Source organism: Bos taurus, chromosome 12, assembly GCF_002263795.3.
Source record: "Bos taurus isolate L1 Dominette 01449 registration number 42190680 breed Hereford chromosome 12, ARS-UCD2.0, whole genome shotgun sequence".
Lineage (NCBI taxonomy): Eukaryota > Metazoa > Chordata > Mammalia > Artiodactyla > Bovidae > Bos > Bos taurus.
In genome coordinates this window covers 65,157,494-65,177,192 of record NC_037339.1, presented here as the reverse complement: position 1 = coordinate 65,177,192, position 19,699 = coordinate 65,157,494, and the positions used below count along the sequence as shown (strand labels likewise).

At 39.4% G+C, this 19,699-nt stretch overlaps 1 long non-coding RNA gene across 1 annotated transcript in view; it reads right to left on the bottom strand.

The window, feature by feature from the left end:
* Positions 1-19,699, bottom strand: part of LOC132346724 (uncharacterized) — a 71,117-nt gene that overhangs the window by 32,867 nt on the left and 18,551 nt on the right. The window lies entirely within an intron of this gene.

The window sequence follows — 19,699 nt, the reverse complement described above, 5'->3', positions numbered from 1 at the left end:
GAAAATATATCATTGATTTTTTTTGTCTTGGAAATTTGGATTTCTAATACGAAATCTATTGAAGGAATTTTGGACAAGCTCTGCTACCAGCTATTCATAGCTTGTTTCCTTTTACAGAATGTTTTCTAAAGCATTAAGAAAGGTTTCAAAACTTGGTCTGCTTTCAATGACTACACTTAACTTTCTCAGTCACCACATTTATGCACAGAGGTGAATGGGCATCTTTATGTCTGCTTGTGTCCTTAGGATGTATACCACAGGATAGACTTGGAATGTTTTTAAAAGTCACTGGCCAATATATTTAGTGATACTTCATTTTTTCTCTTTTGGGGGCCTCTATCTCCCTTCTTCTCTCTTTCCATAGTTTCATTTTATAATCAAATATAAAATGAAGTTCCTATTCACTTTTTTTTTTTCTTTGCAGTGCAATGGGTTTGTGCTAATCTATGTTTAGTCTGAGACTCTTTATTTGGATGGCTATTTAACATTGAACATAAACTAACTCACTCAGAGATTAATCCTAAGACTTTCTCCTTACCAGCCTGGACATTTTATTTTCTTTATTACTCTATGTGACAACAGTTCTAATTGGACCTATCCTAATACTGTTATGAGTTACAGTCACAGCTCATTTCATGGTGCTTCCCAGATGTTGCATTTCTCACAAATTGAAGGTTTGTGGCAACCCTGCCTCCAGAAAATCTATCAGCACATTTTTTCCAACAGCATTTGGTAGATGCCTGTCTCCATGTAACATTTTGGTCATTCTCACACATATGTAAAACTTTTTTCACTGTCACATTTGTTATGGTGACCTCTGATCAATATTCTTGATGTTACTCTTATGACTTGCTCACCCAATGAAATGCTCACCCGATGGTTAGCATTTCTTAATAAGAAAACATTTTTAAATTAAAATAGGTATGATTTCTTTAAAGATATAATGTTATTGCACACTTAATAGTGTACAGTTTAGTGTAAACATAACTTTTATATGCACTGCGAAACCAGAGGATTCATGTAACTTAATCTTACTGCAATATTCACTTTATTGCAGAGATTGAGAACTGAATCCACAGTATCTCTAAAGGTACATCTGGATTCATTTAATTGTCAACAACCTCACGCCTGGGTTCTCTGGTTTTCCCCATGTCCATGCATGCATGCTAAGTCACTTCAGTAGTGTCTGCCTCCATGCGACCCTATGGACTGTAGCCTGCCAGGCTCCTCTGTCCGTGGGATTCTCCAGGCAAGAGTACTGGAGTGGGTTGCCATCCTCCTCCAGGGGATCTTCCTGACCCAGGGATTGAACCCAAATCTCTTATGTCTCCTGCATTGGCAGGCAGGTTCTTTACTAGTAATGCCACCTGGGAAGCTCTTTCCCCATGATACTGGCAAGGAAATTGAGGCAGAGAATAATTAAGTAGCTTCACAAAGCCCACAAAGCTAGCATATGACAGCTGAAGTTTTTCAAACACAGACAGGGTCCCCATCTATTCCCCCATCACCTAAATTCACGAGTACCAACCTCTCAAGTTTCTTAATAAGACAAAACAGGGAGAACAGAAGGGAAACACTGACATTTCTTAAAATGTCTTTGCCACTGAGTTCAGTGGATATTCTCGTAATGCTGACAGAGGGACTGCAATAGAGAGTAAGGGGACTTGCTCTCTGGTGTCAGAAAAGTTGGGACTGAACCATCTCACCTCTGAGTAATTAAAAGGAAAAATGGGGGTGAGGCACTTCACCTCTTTGAGCCTTGGTTGATGAAATAAGAATAAAGTTACTTTAACCCATCTACATCATAAGGGAGGTTATGAGACAGTAAATCTGGGAATACAGGCAAAATATAAAGAATAATGGCAACCCACTCCAGGACTCTTGCCTGGAAAATTCCATGGACAGAGAAGCCTGGTGGGCTACAGCCCATGGAGCCGCAAAGAGTTGGACATGACTGAGTGACTTCACTTCACTTCAGAAAGAATAATATAAGGATTATGTAAGAAAAATAAATGTCCTCTTAAAAAATAATTCTGAAAAATTTAAGCACTCACAGAAAAGTACAGAGTGAAAAAGTGTATACTCATTGCCAATAACTAACAATGCTTATATTTCGCTATTTTTTTAAAGAGTTGAGAAAGAAAAACACTAGTCTCTTCTTTTTCTTCATCTCTTAAAGTTCACTCCCCACTTTCACTCTCAGAGACAGCCATCATGATGAACTTGGTTGGTAGCGTATGAGATCTTGTTAGTATACTTTACTGAAAATCTTCATGTCCATTATTTCATGGCTTTATGTTTTCACCAGTTTATATAAATGCTGTCAATCCTTATGAAGCAACATAAATTTTAACTCCAGTTATGTTTCTGAGCTCTTTCCTGTACATTTCTAAATGTCTGATTTCCGTATATGAACATCTCACACATATTTACCCATTCTCCTAGCGATAGATACTTTGAGTCCAAATTTGGCTTTGCTTTAATAAGCATCTTTGCACACATCTTCTGATTTGCCCATGGAAAAACTCCTCTCCACGTGTATCCTAGATGAAAGGCACACCAAGATTCAAGACACAATGTCCTAATGTAATAAGTACACCTCATTTAAAAAACATTTCATGTTTATTCTTATTCCCTGTACTGATTCATTTGCCAGCATCACATTTCTAAAGGGCACAATGAAACAAATGTCTTGGATTATAGTACCTTAGTTTAATGGTGTTTTGAAAGATCTTCTCTGAGGATTAAAGAAGAAAGCACTTAAAATAGTCAGTCAGCAAACTAGTATAGCCACTATGGAGAACAGTGTGGAGATTCCTTAAAAAACTGGAAATAGAACTGCCTTATGATCCAGCAATCCCACTGCTGGGCATACACACTGCGGAAACCAGAAGGGAAAGAGACACGTGTACCCCAGTGTTCATCGCAGCACTGTTTATAATAGCCAGGACATGGAAGCAACCTAGATGTCCATCAGCAGATGAATGGATAAGAAAGCTATGGTACATATACACAATGGAGTATTACTCAGCCATTAAAAAGAATACATTTGAATCAGTTCTAATGAGGTGGATGAAACTGGAGCCTATTATACAGAGTGAAGTAAGCCAGAAGGAAAAACATAAATACAGTATACTAACACATATATATAGAATTTAGAAAGATGGTAACAATAACCCGGTGTATGAGACAGCAAAAGAGACACTGATGTATAGAACAGTCTTATGGACTCTGTGGGAGAGGGAGAGGGTGGGAAGATGTGGGAGAATGACATTGAAACATGTAAAATATCATGTAAGAAACGAGTTGCCAGTCCAGGTTCGATACACGATACTGGATGCTTGGGGCTAGTGCACTGGGACGACCCAGAGGGATGGTATGGGGAGGGAGGAGGGAGGAGGGTTCAGGATGGGGAACACATGTATACCTGTGGTGGATTCATTTTGATATTTGGCAAAACTAATACAATTATGTAAAGTTTAAAAATAAAATAAAATTAAAAAAAAATAGTCAGTCATCTGGCCATTGGAATTCATTTCCAAAAATGCAAATTTGATTATCAAATTCTTCAGCTTAAAGTCTTTCAATTAAATTGACATGCCGTGACTACCAAATATGAATGGAATTCTTAGCCTGCTTTTAAGAACCCTTAGTGATCTCGGCCCCTGTTTTTCTCTCTCATCTCTTGAACTGTGCCCTTCCTCTTTGCTTTATCTGTTCTGAATCCCTTGTGGGTCCCCACTTCTACCATATGCTTGACATAATTGAATACCTTTGTGCTTTGTTAATACTGTTTCCTTGGTCATCCTTGAGAAGACAGGCTTTTTGTGCTTGGTGCACAAGCTCAATACCTGTTTGTTGAAACTCTTCGTGACCATTTGCTTTTCCCTTTGTGTATTCTAGTGAAGTTGCTCAGTTGTGACCGACTCTTTGGGATCCCATGGACTGCAGCCTACCAGGCTCCTCCATCCACGGAATTTTCCAGGCAAGAGTACCAGAGTGGGTTGCCATTTCCTTCTCTAGGGAATCTTCCCAACCCAGAGATCAAACCTGGGTCTCCTGCATTACAGGCATTATTGACCAGGAGATTTTTGCAGAAAATAAGGCCTGTGGTTGGTGATTTTTATTTTGGCTGGCCCCAAATTGTTATTTCACTAACACTTTGTGAATTATTACATTCAATGGCTACACCTGACACCTGTAAAGTCTAATTTTCATGAAATTCTGTCTTCAATCTACTCTTCTGTAGAAGCAAAGGAGCATTCTCCAGTAGCATGAGTTTCACTTATCGATTGGTTTTGTGATCAGAATTGAAAAAATGACCCAAAAAGGCTTACTGTGTTCCCCATCAGTGATTCCACTTGGTGTTGAAAGACTCAAAGCAGGCAGCATTAACACATACAACCAAACAGCAGCTACTCCCAGAGGTCTGATCTTCTGGTCTCTGACCCCAGAGGCAATTTATCAGGCCAGCTCTTAGGCCCACTCCATGCAAGGGGTGTGACGGCTGCAAGAGTTGCAACTGAAGTGGGCAGGGACTGGAAGGGAAGCTTCTCAGCTTTACCTTCACCAAGGCTTACTTTATGCTTACCGGGGAGCCTCATCGGGCATGTGTGCCAAACCACACCCCTCCTGGAACAGCTGCAACTTCAAGAGTTCAAATACATAATTCTGAAAACCAGGTGCTATCGGTGAATTCAGTATAGCAGGGACTAGTTACTTGATGTGTCATAACTCATTATGGTTCAGAGAATGGTGCTGAGAGGAGATAAAACCATGATTTTAATCCCCAGATGTCTCTCTCCAACTCTAAGGAAAAAGTTATGGGGTGAATTATGTCTCCTCAAATTCATAGAGTTTTAACCCCCAGCACAGCAGAATGTGACTATATTAGGAAATAGGGGTTTTTAAAGTTAAAATGAGGCCTTTAAGGTGGGCCCTCATCCACTCTTACTGATGTCCTTCTAAGAAGGGGAAATAAAGACATACACATACACATCAGGGCTGTGTGAGCCAGCAGGAAGGCCATGTGAGGACATAGTAAGAAAGTGGGCGTCTACAAGCCAAGGAGAGAGGCCTTGGAAGAAACTAATCTACTAACTCCTTGATCTTGAGCTTCTAGCCTCCAAACCTGGTGAGAAAATAATTCTATTGTTTAAATCAGTGAGTCTGAGATACTTAATAATGGCAGCCCTGGCAAAGTAATCCAAGAGAACTGATACGTCATCCTGCAGCTTGGCCAATGTAGTGCACAAGCTCCTTTCAAAGTCTGATCCTTTAATCAGTTGGTGAGCCTCAGTGATGCGTCTCTGACCAGTCACTATAACATTGCTCATATCTTCCCAGAGTTTCCTGTCACTTATCAACTTCTCATAATCGGTTAGTTTTTCATGTATTTGGTTAATATCAGGGACCCCTATTCTCCCTCCTTCACCCTGTATCCAATCACTTCAGTAGAATTTGAGCTGCTGGAGGGCAGACATTTGTGTCTGTTGGCTCTGCACACCCCAGAATGACCAATACCCAGAATAGTGCTTGGCAGAGAGTGGCTGTTCAATAACTATTTGTTGTATGAAAGGCACATCAGTTTCACGATTTGGCCATCTTCATATTTCTACACAGAACAAAAGTATGGTATGGCATAAAACCTATGTTTTGCAGACATCTAGGGGCTTCCCTGGTGGCTCAGCCAATAAAGAATCTGCCTGCATTACAGGAGACTTGGTTTCGATCCCTGGGTCAGGAAGATCCCCTGGAAAAGGGAATGGCAACCCACTACAGTATTCTTGCCTGGAAAGTCCCATGGACAGAGGAGCCTGGTGGGCTACAGTCCATGGGGTCGCAAAGAGTTGGACATGACTGAGATTAAGCATGCAGTGTTTGTTGAGTGAATACAGGGAGATTTCAAATATCACCAGAAACCTAATTGCAGAATTTCTATTCTCTATTTAAATTCAGCATTTCTTTAAAAAATAATTTTGTTTTCTTAAAATTTACCATTAAATTAAAAGCAATTAAAAATTAATTTAGTAATGCTTTAGTTATTGTTCTCAAAGTTTTATAACATTGATATATTTAGCTCTCATGACAATCCTTTGTTAGATTTTTAAAATCAGATTGCTGTCTCCTAAAAAGTGATGTTACTGGGTGAATATCGGAAAGAGAGGAACCTGTTTCAAGCTTTGACCTCCTCAGCAATAATCCAGGATAGATTTGGAGATCAATGTAGTCTTCAAAATCCAGATTTCCATCAGACAATAGAAGACTTGGGAGTCCTCAGTGATGATCTGATTCAGTGCAAGGAGAATATATGGCCCAGGGATATATTTAATAAAACAATTCCATCAGATCCATTTTTAGTGGTTAATTCCACTGGATTCAACTGCATGGGTCCCCCTCCCTTTTGCCCCAATATCAGTTTATACTACAATGGTGCCAAGAACTGTGAAGGTTTGAAAATTTACACAGTTTGCAGGCTAAGAAATTAGCCTACACAGCCTTGTATATGCTGACAGAAAACAAAACTCTGTGTCACAGACAATGGATTTTGTTACTCACGGCCCTGCAGGCAGCATGAACCTCTGGTTTGCCTCAGTTCCTCTTTCCCTACAAGTCCATAGGGAGAAGGTGGAAGATGCTGCATACCCAGCGGGCCTGTGTCACAACCCTGAGGTTAGGCAACTTTTCCCAATCTTATAAAGAGCTCTTCTAGCAAACCTTCCCAACTTTTGACTTGCTGGGAGACATTATCTTTATTATCCTCGATAGAAAACAAACCTGCCCTTTGTTCCAAAGAGTAGTAGTTTATCTTCAAGGCTGTTCTTATACAAAAAGACTTGAAAAGATCATCCAGGAAACACACACACACACACACACGAAGTGTACTTGCCACAACAAGTACAGAAAGGCAAACAACATGTGATGCATTGTCTACCAAGATGTTGACATTTTCATTATCTTTATGCATTTTCATGAGATGCTGAGAGGCTCCAACCCTGCACCTGAAAACTTCATTCTACTTTTTAAAAACTGTTCTCTATATGCTTTTAAAAAATTTATATAAACATGTGTACAGTGTCTCCTAAACCTCACTATGAATTCCACTTTGAAATGCTATGCTAAATGATTCATTAATTCAACCAATATTTACTGTGTATTTGGTATGTGTCATACACCGTATGGCAACAAGGGATACAACAGTGAACAAGACAGACAAAATGCTTCCTCATCCGGAACTGGGGGTTCAGGTAATTAACAAATAATGAAATTAACAAATAGCACACCAGGCTCCTCTGTCCATGGAATTCTCCAGGCAAGAATACTGGAGTGGCCAGCCCTTCCATTTTCCAGGTGATCTCCCTGACCCAGGAATCGAACCCAGGCCTCCCACATAGCAGACAGATTCTTCACTGTCAGAGCCACCAAGGGACCCCCAGTAAAATTTTAGAGACTGTTAAAAACTATTTTAAAAAATTACAAAGATTTAAGTCATAGAGAAGGATTTGACAACTGACATCATTAGGTGAGAGGCACTGGCAATGCCCCCTCTGAGAAGATGATTTTGGAACTGACATTTAACAGATGAAAAGAGGTTGGTGGATGTTATAGGTGAAGAACATTGCAAGAAGAGAGAAAAGCTGGTATAAAGATCCTGGAATGGAAGAAGTGTGCTGGCTCATAAACAGGAAGAAGGCACGTGTACCTAAAATATAGTAGTGTTAGGAAATGAGATCAGAGGGAGACAGAGGCCAAAATATGTAGGATTCTTATAAAACATGGTGAATAATTTTGATTTTTATACTAAATGCTATGGCAACAATTTTTATAAAAGTATAGTCAAAGCTATGGTTTTTCCAGAAGTCATGTATGGATGTGAGAGTTGGACCATAAAGAAACCTGAGTGCCAAAGAATTGATGCTTTTGAACTGTGGTGTCAGAGAAGACTCTTGAGAGTCCCTTGGACAGCAAGAAGATCCAACCAGTCCATCCTAAAGGAAATCGGTCCTGAACATTCATTGGAGGGATTGATGCTGAAGCTGAAACTCCAATACTTTGGTCACCTGTTGCGAAGAGCCAACTCTTTGGAAAAGACCCTGATGCTGTGAAAAATGGAGGGCAAGAAGGGAAGAGGGCAACAGAGGATCAGATGGTTGCATGGTATCACTGTCTCAACTGACATGAATTTGAGCAAACTCTGGGAGATAATGAAGGACAGGGAAGACTGGCATGCTGCAGTTCATGGGGTTGCAGAGTCAGACATGACTTAGTGACTGAACAGCAGACATTCCAAAGCGGGCAGGCTCAGTCTAGGTTGGTAGCTCTGAAAATGGTGGAAAATAGACTACTTTGGGAGTTCCAAAACTAGAGATGGTGAAATGATTCATTTGCTCAAGTATAATTTTATACTAAAGCTTATCCTATTCTCAGTTTTAAGCCTGATGCCTGTTAAGGCCAAAATCTTTCTAAATTATAACTCAAAAAATTCAATTTTTATTTCTTGTATTTTATGTAACTGGTAGTATCATCCCTAATAATCATAATGAGGACATAAACTAGGAATAGTGAAATCGTTTTGCTAAGAAAATACTATTTTATAGAATAAAATAATTATCAAATAATAATTAACAGTTTCTCACAGGAATGAAAGCATAAATAATTTGGCTCTTTCTGCTTAGTAGCACTATTTTGGTTTCACAGCAGACAAAATGACTAAATTCTGTACACATTTCAGTTCAGTTCAGTGGCTCAGTCATGTCCGACTCTTTGCGACCCCATGAATTGCAGCACACCAGGCCTCCATGTCCATCACCATCTCCCGGAGTTCACTCAAACTCATGTCCATTGAGTCGGTGATGCCATCCAGCCATCTCATCCTCTGTCATCCCCTTCTCCTCCTGCCCCCAATCCCTCCAAGCACCAGAGTCTTTTCCAATGAATCAACTCTTCCCATGAGGTGGCCAAAGTATTGGAGTTTCAGCTTTAGCATCAGTCCTTCCAAAGAACACCCAGGACTGATCTCCTTTAGAATGGACTGGTTGGATCTCCTTGCAGTCCAAGGGACTCTCAAGAGTCTTCTTCAACACCACAGTTCAAAAGCATCAATTCTTCGGTGCTCAGCTTTCTTCACAGTCCAACTCTCACATCCATACATGACCACTAGAAAAACCACAGCCTTGACTAGACGGACCTTTGTTGTCAAAGTAGTATCTCTGCTTTTGAATATGCTATCTACGTTGGTCATAACTTTTCTTCCAAGGAGTAAGCGTCTTTTAATTTCATGGCTGCAATCACCATCTCCAGTGATTTTGGAGCCCCCCAAAATAAAGTCTGACACTGTTTCCACATCAATTTCCCATGAAGGTATGGGACCGGATGCCATGATCTTCATTTTCTGAATGTTGAGTTTTAAGCCAACTTTTTCACTCTCCTCTTTCACTTTCATCAAGAGGCTTTATAGTTCCTCTTCACTTTCTGCCATAAGGGTGCTGTCATCTGCATATCTGAGGTTATTGATATTTCTCCCAGCAATCTTGATTCCAGCTTGTGCGTCTTACAGCCCAGCATTTCTCATGATGTACTCTGCATACATGTTAAATAAGCAGGTTGACAATATACAGCCTTGACGTACTCCTTTTCCTATTTGGAACCAGTCTGTTGTTCCATGTCCCATTCTAATTATTGCTTCCTGACAGCACACAGGATTCCCAAGAAGCAGGTCAGGGGGTCTGGTATTCCCATCTCTTTTAGAATTTTCCAAATTTATTTTGATCCACACAGTCAAAGGCTTTGGCATAGTCAATAAAGCAGAAATCAATGTTTTTCTGGAACTCTCTTGCTTTTTCAATGATCCAGCAGATGTTGGCAATTTGATCTCTGGTTCCTCTGCCTTTTCTAAAACCAGCTTGAACATCAGGAAGTTCATGGTTCACATATTGCTGAAGTCTGGCTTGGAGAATTTTGAGCATTATTTTACTAGTGTGTGAGATGTGTGCAATTGTGTGGTAATTTGAGCATTCTTTGGCATTGCCTTTCTTTGGGATTGGAATGAAAACTGACCTTTTCCAGTCCTGTGGCCACTGCTGAGTTTTCCTAATTTGCTGGCATATTGAGTGAAGCACTTTCACAGCTTCATCTATCAAGATTTGAAATAGCTCAACTGGAATTTCGTCACTTCCACTAGTTTTGTTCATAGTCATGCTTTCTAAGGCCCACTTGACTTCACATTCCAGGATGTCTGGCTCTAGGTCAGTGATCACACCATCGTGATTATCTGGGTTGTGAAGATCTTTTTTGTACAGTTCTTCTGTGTATTCTTGTCACCTCTTCTTAATATCTTCTGCTTCTGTTAGGTCCATACCATTTCTGTCCTTTATTGAGCCCATCTTTGCATGAAATGTTCCCTTGATATCTCTAATTTTCTTGCAGAGATCTCTCATCTTTCCCATTCTGTTGTTTTCCTCTATTTCTTTGCATTGATCACCGAGGAAGGCTTTCTTTTCTCTCCTTGCTATTCTTTGGAACTCTGCATTCACATGCTTATATCTTTCCTTTTGTCTTCTGCTTTTCACTTCTCTTCTTTTCACAGCTCTTTGTAAGGCCTCCCCAGGCAGTCATTTTGCTTTTTTGCACTTCTTTTCCATGGGAATCATCTTGATCCCTGTCTCCTGTACAATGTCACGAACCTCATCCCATAGTTCATCAGGCACTCTATCAGATCTAGTCCCTTAAATCTATTTCTCACTTCCACTGTATAATCATAAGGGATTTGATTTAAGTCATACCTGAATGGTCTAGTGGTTTTCCCTACTTTCTTCAATTTAAGTCTTAGTTTGGCAATAAGGAGTTCATGATCTGAGCCACAGTCAGCTCCTGGTCTTGTTTTTGCTGACTGTATAGAGCTTCTCTATCTTTGGCTGCAAAGAATATAATCAATCTGATTTTGGTGTTGACCATCTGGTGATGTCCATGTGTAGAGTCTACTCTTCTGTTGTTGGAAGAGAGTGTTTGTTATGACCAGTGGATTCTCTTGGAAAAACTCTTTTAGTCTTTGCCCTGCTTCATTCTGTACTCCAAGGCCAAATTTGCCTGTTACTCCAGGTGTTTCTTGACTTCCTACTTTTGCTTTCCAGTCCCCTATAATGAAAAGGACATCTTTTTTGGGTATTAGTTCTAAAAGGTCTTGTAGGTTTTCATAGAACCGTTCAACTTCAGCTTCTTCAGCATTACTGGTTGGGGCATAGACTTGGATTACTGCGATATTGAATGATTTGCCTTAGAAATGAACAGAGATCATTCTGTCATTTTTGAGATTGCATCCAAGCCCTGCATTTTGGACTCTTTTGTTGACCATGATGGCCACTCTATTTCTTCTAAGGGATTCCTGCCCACAGTAGTAGATATAATGGTTATTTGAGTTAAATTACCCATTCCAGTCCATTTTCGGAGAAGGCAATGGTGACCCACTCCAGTATTCTTGCCTGGAAAATCTCATGGATGGAGGACCCTGGTAGGCTGCAGTCCATGGGGTCACTAAGAGTCAGACACGAGTTAGCGACTTCACTTTCACTCTTCACTTTCATGCATTGGAGAAGGACCTGGCAACCCACTCCAGTGTTCTTGCCTGGAGAATCCCAGGGACGGAGGAGCCTGGTGGGCTGCCGTCTATGGGGTCACACAGAGTTGGATACAACTGAAGCGACTTAGCAGCAACAGCAGCAGTCCATTTTAGTTAGGTGATTCCTAGAATGTCAACGTTCACTCTTGCCATCTCCTGTTTGACCACTTCCAATTTGCCTTGATTCATGGACCAACCATTCCAGGTTCCTATGCAATATTGCTCTTTACACCATCGGACCTTGCTTCTATCACCAGTCACATCCACAACTGGGTATTGTTTTTGCTTTGGCTACATCCCTTTATTCTTTCTGGAGTTATTTCTCCACTGATCTCCAGTAACATATTGGGCACCTACCGACCTGGGGCGTTCATCTTTCAGTGTCCTATCTTTTTGCTTTTTCATACTGTTCATGGGGTTCTCAAGGCAAGAATACTGAAGTGGTTTGCCATTCCCTTCTCCAGTGGACCACATTCTGTCAGACGTCTCCACCATGACCCACCCATTTTGGGTGGCCCCACTTGGCATGGCTTAGTTTCATTGAGCTAGACAAGGCTGTGGTCCATGTGATTAGACCGACTAGTTTTCTGTGATTATGGTTTCAGTGTGTCTGTCCTCTGATGCCTTCTCACAACACCTACTATCTTATTTGGGTTACTCTTACCTTGGACATGGGGTATCTCTTCACAGCTGCTCCAGCAAAGCGCAACCACTGTTCCTTAACATTTAGGATAAAGCAAAGATTCTTTGTAATATATTAAGTGACCAAACGTGTGGAATTTTAAGTATATCTTAAATCTTTTCCATGGGTAGTCAGGTCCCAACTGAAGGAATAAATCTTGTTTTGTAAAACTGATGCAATATTCTCAGGCCAAAATGTGAGAACCAGATTAATAGGAATAAGGAAGCAAAGAAATCATACAAAGATATCTTCAATGCAAACATGAAACTGACAAGAAAATTCCAGGTTCTTATTAAATATTACTTTAATTTATTTAATATTGAATTTATTCTGTAACAATTTATTTTATCCCCATCTTGATTTAGAAACAGATTTATGTTCAGAGAAATAGAAAGCAAAAACATTTTAGCAAAAATGACTTATTCATTATCTAATTTGGTCAGCTTCTAAAAGTGTGACTTTTACCAGATCCAAGGTGGTTGCTTGAACTTTAAGGATTAATCATTCTAATGAATCAATTTGATCCTAAGTGACAGAAACATGCAATATGGACATTTGGAGTCATCATTATGATATTCTATCCAAAAGATTTTATCTTGACACACTGATAACTTGTTTAGGATTTATATACATTTTCTTAAAGTAGTTATAATTTTGATTTACACTAGCCATTTTTTTCAGTTTAGATTATTCTTTTTAAAATGTGACCAGTATGTGCCTAGATGTAGAATTAGCAGACATTTATTAAAGCTGCTGTCTTGAAGAGTTTGCAGATGCTTGATACAGACTTTTAAAAGGCAAGAGTTCATTTGGCTAATTGAATTCACTGCTGCTGCTGCTGCTGATAAGTCGCTTCAGTCATGTCCGACTCTGTGAGACCCCACAGACGGCAGCGCACCAGGCTCCCCTGTCCCTTCAGCTTCAGTATCTGTCCTTCCAATGAATATTCAGGGTTGATTTCCTTTAGGATTGACTGGTTTGATCTCCTAGCTGTCCAAGGGACTCTCAAGAGTCTTCTCCAGCGCCACAGTTAAGCATCAGTTCTTTGGCACTCAGCTTTCTTTATGGTCCAACTCTCACATCCATACATGATTTGTAGAAAAACTATAGCTTTGACTATATGGACCTTCATTGGGAAAGTAATGTCTCTGTCTAGATTGTCATAGCTTTTCTTCCACGGAGCAAGTGTGTTATAATATCACGGCTGCAGTCAACATCTGCAGTGATTTTGGAGCCCAAGAAAATAAAATCTGTCACTTTTTCCAATTTTTCACCATCTATTTGCCATGAAGCAATGGAACTGGATGCCATGATCTTGGTTTTCTGAATGTTGAGTTTTAAGCCAGCTTTTTCACCCTCCTCTTTCTCATCTTTCATTTAGTTACTTTAATGTTCAATAAAAAAGCAAAAAGGAAGGAAGGAACAAAGAAAGAAGGGGAGGAAGGAAGAAAGGAAAGCTATTTGTTTGTAGCTTGAGACTTTCCTGAGCAGAACATTAGAGAATATGATGGTACAATTAGTAAAAAGTATTTCAACTGTGTCTGATATAAGGGCTTCTCAAATGGTGCTAGTGGTAAACAACCTGCTTGCCAATACAGGAGACACAAGAGACACAGGTTCAATCCCTAGGTTAGGAAGATCCCCTGGTGAGGGGAACGGCAACCCACTCCAGTATTCTTGCCTAGGAAATCCCATAGACAGAGGAGCCTGGCGGCCTACTGTCCATGGGATCTCAGAGTCTGACATGACAGAGCACACACAGTATATAGACAAATAACAACAAATCTAGTTCTATACATCTACACTTTATTGAAATGTAGGGCCAAAGCAGATCCTCTTCTCTGGGAGCATTAGAGAGGAGGGTCTGTGTGCTTCATTTTGGCTTGTTCCTTTTGCTTTTTTTTTGTTTGTTTTTGTTTTTTAAGAAAGTAGATATTTCATAGCAAGAATTCCTCTAAATGTAATTTACTAGTTGATTTCAAAAAAGCTACAGTGATATCATTTTTATAGATATTAAAATGACTGAGAAACCTGGTAAACCAACTGTCCATTCCACATTGAACAGGTGCAAAGCCAGATTCTTGGTATGTTTGAATTTACTGTCCACTGGCTCTTTGTCTTGTGGCCCCCTTTGCCTAATACACAATATCTTGTGTATTATCTGTGCATCTGTTGGATGTCTATTTTCTTGGTGCTCTCTTCATTATTTTAAGATGTTTATTAGGCTTCCTAGGTAAAGAATTCACCTGCTAATGCAGGAGATATAAGAGATATGAGTTTGATCCCTGGGCCTGGAAGATCCCCTGCAGTAGGAAATGGCAACCTGCCCCAGTATTCTTGTCTGGAAAATTCTATGAACAGAGGAACCTGGCAGGCTATTGTCCATGGGATCACAAAGGGTCAGACACAACTGAACAACTAAGCACACACTCACACAAGATGTTTATTATTATATCCACAAGGTTTTTCTTGAGCATTCAGCTTGCAGCTCATTGTCCCAAGTGGTGTATGACATACAATTACTATCAGCCTCCATGTACACTCTGTCCCACAGACTTACATTGGATTAATCATCATACTTCGCTTGCAGATAGGCTGAGTTTTAGTAGCTTGTTTTCAATGCTTCTGTTTCCCTCTTAGTGTGAAGCATGACTCATGAGTGATATTATTGAACCTACTTATAAAGACTTTTTATTGTAATGTGTTCTGAGGAACACACTATGAATACTACAGAAACTGCCTTGTTTGCATCTTTAAACCTTGTCCCTTTTATTGCCCTATCCTGTTTTATTTGTTAGTATCATAATCTTTTCACCACCCACGTAGTTTTTCTTGTCAAAGAATATCACCCATCTCTTTCAAAATTTTCCACCTCTGAATCACCATTGTTTGTTTTGACCTACAACAGCTTCTGACAAATTCCATTCGTTCTATTCCCTCTTTTATCTAAAATGAACTTTATTTTGCACCAAATTCAACTGAATTGTATTTTTCTGGCTTAGTCTACAGAACTCCAACTTGCTAATTGTTTTATATATCTTTCTAAAAAGCAATTTTGGGGAACAGATGGCTATAACTGCCCAGAATCCACAGCCAAAACCACTAGTCAACTACCAACAATCTTTGGCTCTTAGACTAGTTCCTTGTTATTAGATCCCTGAGAACAGGCTGATAGAATTAGGATAATTCTTTCTTGCAGTCTCTTGACTCCGATGTTTTCTAAAATAAAGCATAACTACACTGTCCATAGTATCAGCTTTAATTTTAACACCACTATGACCATTCCCACTGGGAGAGCTGTCAGCATGAATCCTTGATAAGAACATGGGGATTTTTATTGTTATTTTCCTAATCAGAGATAATTACTGTAGCAAATGTTCACAGGGAATTGCAACCTAGGTTACATCAGACTTCCTTTGGTTTACTGTGATATACTTCCAGCAGAATAAATTACTTTCCACAGTAGTTGATAAGTAGCAGAATTTCCACAGATGTACCTCCATCCATACTGTTATCAGATTCTATCTTTTAATTGCTTTGTCTATATTGACAGCCAAACTGAATAAATTCCCCCTTATAATCAAACATTTACTGACTATCTGTCTTAAGAAGTGTAATGGCTCTTTATCTACTATTAAAAAAAAAGTCCATTGTGATGTTAAAACATTTCTCTTGGGATTAGTTCCTTTATATTGATATAAGATATCACTATGTGGCATATTTTAACTCTAACTAGGATGTTCTTTAGATTCAATGTTCTCCAATTTGGGGGAATATTATTCATGGGACTTTTCATCTACAGGGTGAAAATGTGATTATGATCAAATTTATCAGAAATGTTGAAACAGTATGGTAATACCTACATGAAATGGTACATACATTTCATGAGAATGAAGCAAACATAATTGACAAATGACCAAATTCTAAAGTCTTAGATGACTTTTCCTAGGTATTTCATTGCCCTGCCTTAACACCATTACCATTGCTATGCCCTCCGCTCCATCACCACATCCTCTCAGAAATCACTGTATTTGAATTGTAAGCCAAAATCAGTTCAACAATGATCATGTTGTCTCTGCTTGGAGAAATTATGCACCCTGCATGAACAGTAGTGAGAACAAACAGGCTCTCACCACCTTTTTCCTGAAGTTGATGTTATTCTCTTCATTCCAGTTTGTTCTTTGTTCTAGAAAGTAGATGTATTAGACATGTATTATTTTTGCCTAAATAGAATCCCCTCTCCTTTTTCCTTTTTTTTTTTTTTTGATTAAAAGCACCCATCCCCTATATTACATGGTTCTGGAAGGACTGAAAATAACACAACTCTGCACTCTGATTAGACCTCAACAGTCAGATTATCCCATTACCCAACAAAGAGTAAGCCAAGTGGGTACCTGTGTTCTTCTTTGGTGTTGGCAGATTATTTTGCCAAAAGTTTGCACTTTCATCTCAAAGGTTCAAAGGCTTTGTTAACAAAATAAGCTACTTATTATATACAAATAAATAATACCAATATTTACTAGAGAATTATCTAGCTTGCTTTCAATATACAAACATGAAAAGAAAAGAGAAATAGAAACAGCAGAGGATACATCACCAAATTGGGTTTTGACTAACAACCAGACTTAAATGGTATTGGGAAATCCTGTGTCACAGCACATCTGGAGTCCCAACTGAGAAAAGGTCCCAGGCAGCATGTCTGCTCTCTGTGGGTGAGACTTCAAAAATTGCAGTTCCGTTTCCTCTGTATAATCCCAGGACTCAAACTGATATCCTCAGCAATCTGTGACGGAACTGCAAGCCTGGATTCATGTTAATGCTGTTTGTTTTGTCTTGTAAAATTTGGAATGTCGGTAAGCCGAGGGCTTTGTTGGCCAGGCTCCCTTCAGGGGTTCAACAATCTCAAAGTTCTTTCCTCATCTTTTCTATGATGCCACTAGGCTTGCACTCACGGCAGGTAGTCACTTACAGTCCGGACCCTGTCCAGGCAGGTTAGAAGTAAGGTCAGAGGCCTGCTTGGTTTTGTCTCTGAAGCCTAAACAAGGCTATTTAATTGCCCTAACAAACATGGACACTGAGAGGACAAAAACTTAATTTTTACTTCTCTGGTGCAGTAAAGTATGGCTGCCTATGATATATTCTATGATACTGGACAAAAAATATATCCACAATAGCTAAAAATAAGAGGAAGATATAAAACTGGCTAAAAAAAGTAAAGCAGATGAAAGGTAATACATATTGTACCCTGGTAGCATTGAGTATCAGGAGTCTTCCTAGTTTTAGAAATCTCCCCCCTTTAAAAATTTTCATTCAGTTATTCTTCTATAAGATTGTACGTAGACAGTGTTAACAGATTGTTGTCAATAAGATGCTCCTATTTTAAAGCAAATAAGAATAAAATAATAGCTAATACACATCTCAAATTTACTGTATATCAGAGACTGTTCAAAGTGCTTTATATAGTTTAGTTTCCTTGATGCTGACAGTAATCCTATAAACAATTTAAAGCACAGAAAGGTTAAATAAATTGCACAAAGATTCAGGAGCAGAATTATGATCTATGTCCAGGTAGTCTGACTTCAAAATTGGCCTAATATATATTTATACACTGAAAAGCAGAAATAAAATCTGTAGAGGCTCTAAAGGCATTACTTTTGGCGTAATAAGATCGAAAATGTGTTGTACACCTGCTTACTTGCTGTCAATGCTGAAGTTGGGACTTCAGTTTTTTCCCAAGCTACTGAAGTATGATTGGCAAATAAAAATTGTATGTATTTAAGGTGTACAACTTTTTCTATAACCCTATGGTGCAGATATGATTTACAAAGGAGGAAACTGGTGCTGGAGAAGACTGTTTAGAGTCCCATGGACTGCAAGGAGATCAAACCAGTCAGTCCTAAAGGAAATCAATCCTGAATATTCCCTGGAAGGATTGATGCTGAAACTGAATCTCTAATACTTTGGCCACCTGATGCGAAGAGCTGACTCTTTTGAAAAGACCCTGATGCTGGAAAAGATTGAAGGCAGGAGGAGAAGAGGGCAACAGAGAATGAGATGGTTGGATGACATCACTGACTCAAGGGACATGAGTTTGAGCAAACTCTGGGAGATAATGAAGGACAGAGAAGCCTGGCATGCTACAATTTGTGGGGGCAGAAAGAGTTGGACACGAGTGAGAGGCTGAACAACAACAACTACCTCTCAAATATTATGTTACATATGCAAGTCACAGTTAGTGAGAAAAGGGGAGGGGATCTAAATAATCATTTGAATCTGAGACTTATGCTCTTCACTCTGTTTGACTGAACAAGACATGAAAATGTTAAGTTATTTGTACTTTAGGCCATAAGTCTTTTTCAATAAAAAACCTAGTTTATATGAGAAAAGTGGCCTCTTTCTGCACATATGCTGCTCATAGTAAATCAGATATAACTCTAAATCTATTTGATGTTATAAAATAGAGATAAATATAAAGTTATATGTAAGGAAGTAGAAAAAGAAATGTTTGGGACATGTTATAGAAAAAAAGAGGACAACTGAGTTGGGAACTGAAGTATGGATGGAGTCAGCCAGCCAAAGGAATAGGAAAAGAGACATTTATGACAGATTAGAACAGCTTGAGCAAAGCAAAGTGAGAAAGTTCAAGACAATTGAGTTGTTCACTGTCAATGGATTTTAGAAAGTGTGAAGTGGAGTGACTGTGAAGTTTGAAAAGCTGTCTGGGGCCAGGGTGTTAAGGGCTCTCTTTGCTTTGGTAAGTCAAATGTGGTTGGCAATGCAGAGTCATCCCAGGCTTCTGTACAAAGGAGTGATGAGATGGGTTCACTTCCCAGTGATTTCTAGAACATCCATCATGTACAAATATTGCACAAATACTGTAGGAACCAGTGGAATAAAGGCATAACCTGACATTGTCATGAGGGCAGAAAACAATCATGTAAAAACACAAGCCATAGTGAAATGGGTTCTGTGATAGGTGTACAAATAAAGTTGAATAGCACTGTGTTTTGTGCTCATGATATGAGCCCCAGAATACATTGGAATATAGAGGGAACTGACATAGGGTATTGAGATGGATTTTAAAGGAAATAAAAAAGTATGAGACCAGTAACACCTAAGACACAGTCGGCAGTAAGCTACCTCCTACTGGCTTTTAACATTGTTTTCATGATTACCCCCGTTTTTGAGTATCAGATCAGATCAGATCAGTCGCTCAGTCGTGTCCAACTCTTTGTGACCCCATGAATTGCAGCATGCCAGGCCTCCCTGTCCATCACCAACTCCTGGAGTTCACTCAGACTCATGTCCATCGAGTCAGTGATGCCATCCAGCCATCTCATCCTCTGTCGTCCCCTTCTCCTCCTGCCCCCAATCCCTCCCAGCATCAAAGTCTTTCCAATGAG